General features: G+C 44.7%; 1 protein-coding gene across 3 annotated transcripts in view; it reads right to left on the reverse strand.

Moving 5' to 3' along the window:
- Positions 1–8755, reverse strand: part of LOC134602480 (E3 ubiquitin-protein ligase RNF14-like) — a 59706-nt gene extending 50951 nt beyond the window's left edge. For 2 of the 3 annotated variants that reach the window (XM_063447403.1, XM_063447402.1), the window contains exon 1: positions 8672–8755. The gene's annotated coding sequence lies outside the window, so the exon portion shown is untranslated. The remainder of the gene's footprint in view (positions 1–8671) is intronic. The other variant, XM_063447401.1, reaches the window with a different exon arrangement.
- Positions 8756–9371: the final 616 nt, after the last annotated feature.

A 9371-nucleotide genomic window follows, 5' to 3' on the forward strand; every position in this document is an offset into this window, starting at 1 on the left:
ATACGGCCTTGGCCACATAAAAAAAAAAAAGAAATTTTGCTTAAAATAGAAACATATTTGTTCAGTATGGCCTTAAACAAAGTGAGTCCTTTGTGCAGATTTGGGTGCCTTTGTTACAACCTTTACGGCTTTGGACCAGGGTCACAGTTTTATGAAATGGGAGTTTACAGACAAGGTTTTTGTAGGGGCAGGAAGAGTAACAAGCCATCTGTCCTGCCATGGTTCCAGCATTTCCTATTGACAGAATGGAGGCTCCTTCTCCACAGGTGCCCCAAACACAGACTAGAAACCAGTACCCACCAGATCTGTGGGTTTTGCAGATGGTTCGAGAATATAGCTTGCTGCCCATTGCTGGTCTCTCCTCCTCAAGAGTTCATGGTTTCCCAGCACGATCAGAAGTAGATTTTCACTGAAATTACCGAGGTATGGATTTCCATCCAGGAAATCCCTTGGGACAACCCAGAATTCATTAGCAACCTTTTTATGGTTCTGAAAAAAGGCAGCCTAGTTCATCCTGAGAGCAATTTGAACTCTTTGATTTCATTCTTTCACTAACAACAGTTCAAGATTGAGGGCATTCATGGCCTAGGGGATCTTTTTTTAACAGTCAGATTGGATGGTCAGACTGGACCTCATGGATGCTTATTGGATGATTCCCATTGTGCACAATCGAAGAAATTTGCTCCAGAGTATACAAAGTAAAGATTCACTGGCTACCTTTAGGTCTTTATTCACCAAGGTCATGAAATCGGTGGTTGCGTTCCTAAGGAGTTCATGGGTCCGCTTTTATTATTTATATTGACGATATCCTGATCCTTTTACAATCCATGCCCCTACTACGTAGAAACCTGTCTTGGATGCAATGGCTTCTACAGAATCTTGGTTTCCTTATACATTGGGAAAAAGCCATTCTGGAACCACCACAGACCATCGAGTTTCTGGAATTTCTGGTAGATGCCTTTCAACAAACCTTGCAAAGCCAAATCGATCAAGAAAGAAATAAGATGCCACCTTCTATGAGACTGTCTGTCACTCAGGCATCTTACTCGCATGATCTGACCTCGTCCATACAAATGCTTTTCCTGGGGCTATAAAGCTTCTTACCTCTGGTCCTGACATTTGAATGTGACTGTATGAGAAGCCAAGGAAGTGTTGATATGATGGATGTGTGAATGGATGTGTGAAACAGGAGAGCCATATGTGATTCTACATTAGATGTGATAATACAGGCCGGCGCCAGCTTACACAATTGGACCATTTCTACAGATGATAGATGGTAAGATGAGAAGTCTTTCCTCCACATTAATTTCCTCGAATTATTGGCAGAGTTTGCCATTCACAGTATCTCCAAACAAATGCCTCCTGCTCCATCGTACTCAAAATTAACAATGTGTTGGCAGTTCGATATATAAATCACCTGGAGGAATGAGATCAAGGACAATGGTGGTGCTTGCTAAAGATTTTGGCATTACTGCCTCCTGCAGACTTTTTTTTGTATTCTCCTGCCATTTTCAATAAGTTGTACTGCTAGCAATACTGTCAAGGTTCTTACAAATACGTATAAGCAACCATTGTTTCTAAAAAATAATATGCTAATATTTTTTTCAATCAAAAAGTGTTCTGAAGTAAAGGGGTTAATTGTTTGGTTTGTGGCATTCATGGGCTGGTAAGTTTACTTCACTTTAACTGTTTGGGCATACTTTTGATCATTATATGTGTTTTTCTGCAGCATTTTAATTTTGATGTAATACTGAATTTTCCTATTAATGTGTCATAACTTTATTCTCACATGACTAACATTGTTTGATGGTAGACTATATTTGCTTGTAAAACTATTAATTATTATACTATTACCATATTTTTATATTTTATCTGATTTTGTTCGTAATTGTTGGAGCAGTATCTTCGCTGAACTCTGCTGGTTACTTTTTTGATGCCTTTGCATGGTCTTCAGGTTGTGCAATAAAGAGTGGTTGCTAGGATTGTGTTGTGCTTTGTATAGAGCATGCTTGTTTGTGATTGGTTGATGTGTTTTTAAAGGGGCATTATTGGCACCAAAACCACTTCATCTCATTGGCATTTCCTGCTGTTTCACAGAGTTTAACTCTTCAAAACAAGGCTGGAAGTCCTCACGCTTTGCATGAGGACGTCCAGCGGTTTCTAAATCCCCATAGAAAAAGCACTGATTCAATGCTTTCTTATGGAGAAAGCCTAACATGCTTTAGGTTACCCCTCCAGATGTCATCGGAGTAAGCAGAGACGGAGCCAGGGCCAAGTGATCTCAGCGCTGCAATAAGGTTATATTCCTAATACTATAGTGTCCCTTTAAGCAGATTTAGTTAACACTTTCATGTGTTTTTCTCTCATTCTTCACTTTTAAAGAAAAAGAATAGCATAATATGTGCCTCCATGCCATTAATGAAATAATGACTTTACATTAATAGTAAAATATGTGAATTCAAGGTCAAATATGTGAATTCAAGGTCAAAATTGGAAAAATTCTCTCAAGCCAGCAATGCTTTCCATTCAGGTTCTCTGGCCTTAAATGTGAAATTCACTTCAAATTCACTTTGAATTCTCACTTTAGTGAATAACCCAGTAAGAGTTGAAGCTAGTCCTATTCTTCAAACAGTAATGAGTAGCAGAAAGAATGCTTACACATTTCAATAAAGTACTGTTGCACACAAACAGTAAGCACACAAATGGTTTTGATGTAAATGGTCAGATCAAACACTGAAAATATACTGCTTGTATAGTAAAAGTAAAGTAGAGGGAGTGAGGTAAAGTGAAACAAAAGGTAAGGGTAGGGTATAAAAGTAGTTTGATAGAATAGTAGTCACTGAGGGCTTCGTGTTTTATTTTGATGACAGTTGCAGGAGTGGACTCAGGATGCAGGGAGGGAAAGCTTGTGACAGTTTAATTAATGTGCTCTCCTGAAGAAGTAAGTATACAAAGATTTTCTGAAGGAGTGGAGACTGGGTGAAAGTCTAATAGAGAGGGGAATGGTGTTCCAAAGAAATGGTGCAGCCCTAGAGAAGTCTTTAATGTGAGCATCAGAGGTAGGAGTACACAGTAACAGAGGTTAGACGCAGGTCTTCGGGACATATTTGTGTATTACTGAGGATAGGTAGGTCAGAGCAGCATTGTGTAGAGATTTGTAAGCAAGTACCAGAATATTAAATTGAGCCCTATATTTTAAGGGAAGCCAAAGTAGTGACTGACAAAGGGGGAAAGGGGGGCTTGGGAGGTGCGGGCGGACAGGAAGACGAGCCTCGCCGCATTTAATATAGACTGTAACGGGGCAAGTTGGAAACACGTAAGACCACTGAGAAGCGGATTACAGTAATCAAGGCAAGAGATGACAGCGGCATGGACAGGCACGGATGTGTGCTATGTTTTTGAGATGGAAGCGGCAGGATTTGGCGATTGATTGAACATAAGGGGTGAAGGCGAGGTCGGAGTCAAAGAGAACATCAATCATGGGAGAACAGGTAAATTTGCATGTCATCTGCATAGAAATTATACTGGAAGCCAAAGGAGATGATGAGTTTACGAAGGGAGGCAGTATAGATTGAGAACAATAGGGGACCAAGGACAGACTCTTGGTGAGAAGAAGCAGAGTCTGAAAGAAACACTGAAAGAGAACTGTGAGAGGTAGGAAGAGCACTGAAAGAGTGCTGAAAGAGCACCAGGAGAATGGTATCTCATAGACCAAGATTACGGAGGATGGGAGGAAGCTGTTGATGATCAACAGCGTCAAAAGCAGCAGAAAGGTCAAGGAGAATTAGGATAGAGTCGTGGCCATGGGATTTTGCATTGATAAGATCATTAGATACTTTGGTCACAGCTGCTTCAAAAGAGCAGAATCCAGATTGAAGCGGGTCAAGCAGAGAGTTTGATTTTAAGAAGTCTGTCAATCTCACATACACAACTCTCAAGGATCTTGGAGGCAAATGATAGTTGCAAGACAGGGCGGTAGTTGGACGAGGTCAAGGTTGGGCTTTTTTAGAATCTGTGTTATGATTGCATGTTTGAAGGGTAGAGGAAACATGTAAGAGAGGGAGAGATTGAAATACAAGGGAATAGGATCAAGGGAACAGGTGGTGGGGCGGAAGGACCAGAGAAGAGCAGAAAAGGGACTTTAGGACAGAAAAGAGGGATAGAGGGATTTGGACACAAAATAGAGACTGCCCATCCTAAACAGGAAAACTTGGGAGGTATGTGAATGTTGTTGCTTCCACACACCCCAGCACAGGCTTGGACATTTCCAGTAGTCCACTTCGAGATAATCAATCAGAGCAGACAAGTAAAATACATAATTGATTTTAAAATAATAATATTATTATTATTATGACTAGCATGTTTTATAAGGTGCCAACATATTCTGCAGCGCTGCACATTTAATGAAGAAGTCAGTGTAATATACAAGTAAAAAAGGTAAAGAGGAGGTTGCCCATGAGCTGAGATATAGCCATGGAAGCTCTTTTATACAAAGTACTTAGCTACTTTAAAGTTAACCCTTCAGCTTCAAAAATAGGGGATTTTTGACAAGAGGTAGCCAGACTGTAAGCTCATTTGAGCAGGGTCTTCAACTACCTGTTGTTCCTGTTACATTTTGTTATTGTCTCATTTGGTAAATCCCCCACTTATTGTAAAGCGCTGCAGAATAAGCTGGTGCTATATAAATACCAATAATAATAATAATAATAATAAGAGGGATTTATAGTTAATGGTAAGATAAGTCAGTCAATGATAATTGCACTTACTGGTAACAAGTAAAATGAATGAGAAAGTAAGCACCTGGAATGCATGCTAGAATGTAGAAATAATCAGCGTAGGCATGAGGGTAGTCCTGCACTTTCTGTTAGCTGAGTTTGTGGCAAGAGACTTAAAGGGAAACTATGGGCAGTATTAAAGGGACACTATAGTCACCTGAACAACTTCAGCTTAATGAGGTTGTTTAGGTGAGTGCTACAGCTACCCGGAGCCTTTTTCTTGTAAGCACTGTATTTTCTGAGAAAATGCAGTGTTTACATTGGAAGCTTGGAACACCTCTTGTTGCAGTCAATCAGACGGCCACCAGAGGGACTTCCGAGTTCAGAGGCCCTAAAAAGGCCTCTCGTCCGATGCATTCTGGGTGAATGCATCAGACGGGCTATCAGCACACAAAGCACTGTGAACGCGCTTTGTGTGCTGACAGCCTGTCAGCACTGCTGTGGGCGTGGCTTCAGCTGACAGCTGAAGCCCGAACCCACAGGGATGCTGTCCGGCCACAATAGTGGTTGAAGGGGGGGGGGGGGGGACGGACCTACTCTCCTCCCCCCCCCCCCCCCGGCCCCCACCCCTGAGCGGTGAGTGGGGGCCCTAAAAATAAGGGTGGCACATACTGCCCCCCCGGCCCCCACCCCTGTGCGGCGGGTGGGGGCACTAAAATTATCAATAAGGGGGGACCTATTGTCCCCCCCCGGCCCCCACCCCTGTGCGGTGGGTGGGGGCCTTAAAATAAAAAATAAGGGGGGGACATACTGCCCCCCACCCGGCCCCCACCCCTGTGCGGCGGGTGGGGGCCCTAAAATTCACAATAAGGGGGGGGGGGCCTACTGCCCCCCCCCCCCCGGCCCCCACCCCTGAGCGGTGGGTGGGGGCCCTAAAATTCACAATAGGGGGGGGACCTACTGCCCCCCCCGGCCCCCACCCCTGAGCGGTGGGTGGGGGCCCTATAATTCACAATAGGGGGGGGACCTACTGTCCCCCCCCGGCCCCCACCCCTGTGCGGCGGGTGGGGGCCCTAAAATTCACAATAAGGGGGGGGACCTACTGCCCCCCCCGGCCCCCACCCCTGAGCGGTGGGTGGGGGCCCTAAAATTATCAATAGGGGGGGACCTATTGTCCCCCCCCAGCCCCCACCCCTGAGCGGTGGGTGGGGGCCCTAAATACAAAGGGGGTGGGGACCCTAGTTAACCCTCTCCCCCCCCCCCCCCCCAAAAAAAAAAAACTTATCTCCCTACCTACCCCCCTCACCCTAAAAATAATGAGGGGGGACCCTTTAACTAAAAACCTGTAAAGAAAAAAAAAATAAGATAAAAACAACTTACCATTCGATGTTTTCTTTCTTCTAAAATCTTCTTTCTTCAGCCCCAAAAAAGGCCAAATAAAAATCCATAATAACCGACGCAATAAAAAAAAAAAAAAAAAAACCCGAGCGCAAAAAAAATAATCCATCTTCACCCATGGAGGGCTCCGCGCAGACTGAGCTCCGCAGGGCGGGGGAAGGCTTATAAAGCCTTGCCCCGCCCTGCAATTAGGCTAAGAACACTCTGATTGGTGGGTTTAAGCCAATCAGAGTGCTCTTTGTCATTTTACAAGCGTGGGAAAGTTCTTTGGAATTTTCCCACGCTTGTAAAATGACACAGAGCAATGTGATTGGATGGCTTGAAATCCATCCAATCACAGTGCTCTTTGTCATTTTACAAGCGTGGGAAAGTTCTTTGGAATTTTCCCACGCTTGTAAAATGACACAGAGCACTGTGATTGGATGGATTTCAAGCCATCCAATCACATTGCTCTGTGTCATTTTACAAGCGTGGGAAAATTCCAAAGAACTTTCCCACGCTTGTAAAATGACAAAGAGCACTGTGATTGGATGGCTTGAAATCCATCCAATCACAGTGCTCTTTGTCATTTTACAAGCGTGGGAAAATTCCAAAGAACTTTCCCACGCTTGTAAAATGACAAAGAGCACTCTGATTGGCTTAAACCCACCAATCAGAGTGTTCTTAGCCTAATTGCAGGGCGGGGCAAGGCTTTATAAGCCTTCCCCCGCCCTGCGGAGCTCAGTCTGCGCGGAGCCCTCCATGGGTGAAGATGGATTATTTTTTTTTGCGCTCGTTTTTTTTTTTTTTTTTTTTTAATTGCGTCGGTTATTATGGATTTTTATTTGGCCTTTTTTGGGGCTGAAGAAAGAAGATTTTAGAAGAAAGAAAACATCGAATGGTAAGTTGATTTTATCTCATTTTTTTACAGGTTTTTAGTTAATGGTCCCCCCTCATTATTTTTAGGGTGAGGGGGGTAGGTAGGGAGATATTTTTTTTGGGGGGGGGGAGGGTTAACTAGGGTCCCCCCCCCCTTTGTATTTAGGGCCCCCACCCACCGCTCAGGGGTGGGGGCGGGGGGGGACAATAGGTCCCCCCCCTTATTGATAATTTTAGGGCCCCCACCCGCCGCTCAGGGGTGGGGGCCGGGGGGGGGGACAGTAGGTCCCCCCCTTATTGATCATTTTAGGGCCCCCACCCGCCGCTCAGGGGTGGGGGCCGGGGGGGGGGGACAGTAGGTCCCCCCCCTTATTGATCATTTTAGGGCCCCCACCCGCCGCACAGGGGTGGGGGCCGGGGGGGGACAGTAGGTCCCCCCCCCTTACTGATCATTTTAGGGCCCCCACCCGCCGCTCAGGGGTGGGGGCCGGGGGGGGGCAGTAGGTCCCCCCCCTCATTGATAATTTTAGGGCCCCCACCCGCCGCACAGGGGTGGGGGCCGGGGGGGGACAGTAGGTCCCCCCCCTCATTGATAATTTTAGGGCCCCCACCCGCCGCACAGGGGTGGGGGCCGGGGGGGGACAGTAGGTCCCCCCCTCATTGATAATTTTAGGGCCCCCACCCGCCGCACAGGGCGGGTGGGGGCCCTAAATTATTATTGATAATTTTAGAAAGCGAGCTGAGCTGTCAGTCAGACAGCTCAGCTCGCGAACGCGCATTCCGCGCACATGCGCGGTAAAGCGCTCAGGTTCTTCATAGGGCGGCATTCAATGCCGCTCTATGAAGAACGCGATTGGTCCAGCGCGAAGCCGTCCCATTGGGCCCCGCGATTTCGTCATTTTGACGAAAAAGGGGGCGCGGCCTAGCGGGGAGCTCGGCGCTGGAACGGAGGTAAGTTTTTAATATAAAACCACCGATTTTTTTTTTTTTAATGAATGAAAGTTCATATAAAAGCAAGAAGGAAGGCTGGGGGACCTGTCTTTCTTGCTTTTATATGGTGACTATAGAGTCCCTTTAAGACAGCCTCTTGTGGTTGGCTATCAGACAGCCCTGGAGGTGCTTCTGGAAGTTTAGCGGACTCTATGTCTCCTAACTGACACTGTCAGGACATCCAGCAATGCTTGAGGCAATGCTTTCCTATGGGTAGTGCCTAATGTGCATGTGGTGCTAGCTGCGCAAGCTCATGAGGTTCCCCCCATCGGATTACAATGGAGAAGGTGGGGCTCCTTCCCAGAGCAGAGTTTAACTCTTTATATACCAGAGGGGGTCGCCATACTGTTTGGGGAGGGCATATGGCTCTAAAGTGTTGGGAATTGTTTAGATTTCTAAAACTATAAAATTCCTTTAAGGAACGTAAATGGAGATAAGACACAGTTAAGAGAACACATTGCCTGCTAGGAGGGGCAAGGGATGGGAGCATCTTAATTGTACTTGCCAACCAGCAAACATATTAATGACTATATTGCATTAAATATTGGTGAAATACATTCAATGAAAATAACAATGAAAAACTGCATGTGCAGAAACGTACAGTGGTAAACTACAGGTAAAAATGGTATGTTTGTTATAGCAAAAATGTATAATATGGTAACAAAGGTAGAATACATCTGGTGGAGTTTCTTCCAAGCTTCAGTCAGTACCTTTAAGTTGCAGGAAAAGGTAGAAATGAAGTTTCTCTGTATGTTTTGTTATCTGGGTTTGAAGACAGAGGCCTAAAGAACAGAAACAAAGATAAGACAAGGAATTTATTGCTAGGAGGAGCTAGTGGCGGGGAAAGGGGGTTTGCGCAAACGTTAGTTGTATACAGTCCATCATCTATACTGCCTTCATTGATTCCAAGGCCCTTCAAAATGGCTTTATTACTGTCCATGTCACAGAGGAATATTTTAACATAAGGCAGATTTTTGCAATATTTCAGACTTGGTCTGAAATGGTGGTATAAAAACAACATTTTTCTCAAGTACAGTAAGTTATTGATAAGGATCCTGGTAGCATTACTAGCACTACAGCTTACTAATAATGAACAGAATGTAACAAGAATGTCTATCCTCTACCAGCTTAACCTGATTCTGCTCATCCCTAAGGACTCAGTATTTTTGTCCATACTTCACGTATTTTGTGAGTGTATTTTAGTCGTTACGTAATACATTTTGAATTTTTATTTACACGATGGGTGTTATCTGAAAATAGGAAAAGTGGTAAACCGCGCCAAAAAACTTAAAATGATCATATCATACATACATACAGATCTCGGGTGGTACAGCATGTAAAAACCTCAAAAGAGATAGAGATGGCGCAGTTTACCACTTTTCCTATTTTCACATTTCTGTTCACCATATA

This window comes from Pelobates fuscus, chromosome 3 (genome assembly GCF_036172605.1).
Source record: "Pelobates fuscus isolate aPelFus1 chromosome 3, aPelFus1.pri, whole genome shotgun sequence".
Taxonomy (NCBI): domain Eukaryota; kingdom Metazoa; phylum Chordata; class Amphibia; order Anura; family Pelobatidae; genus Pelobates; species Pelobates fuscus.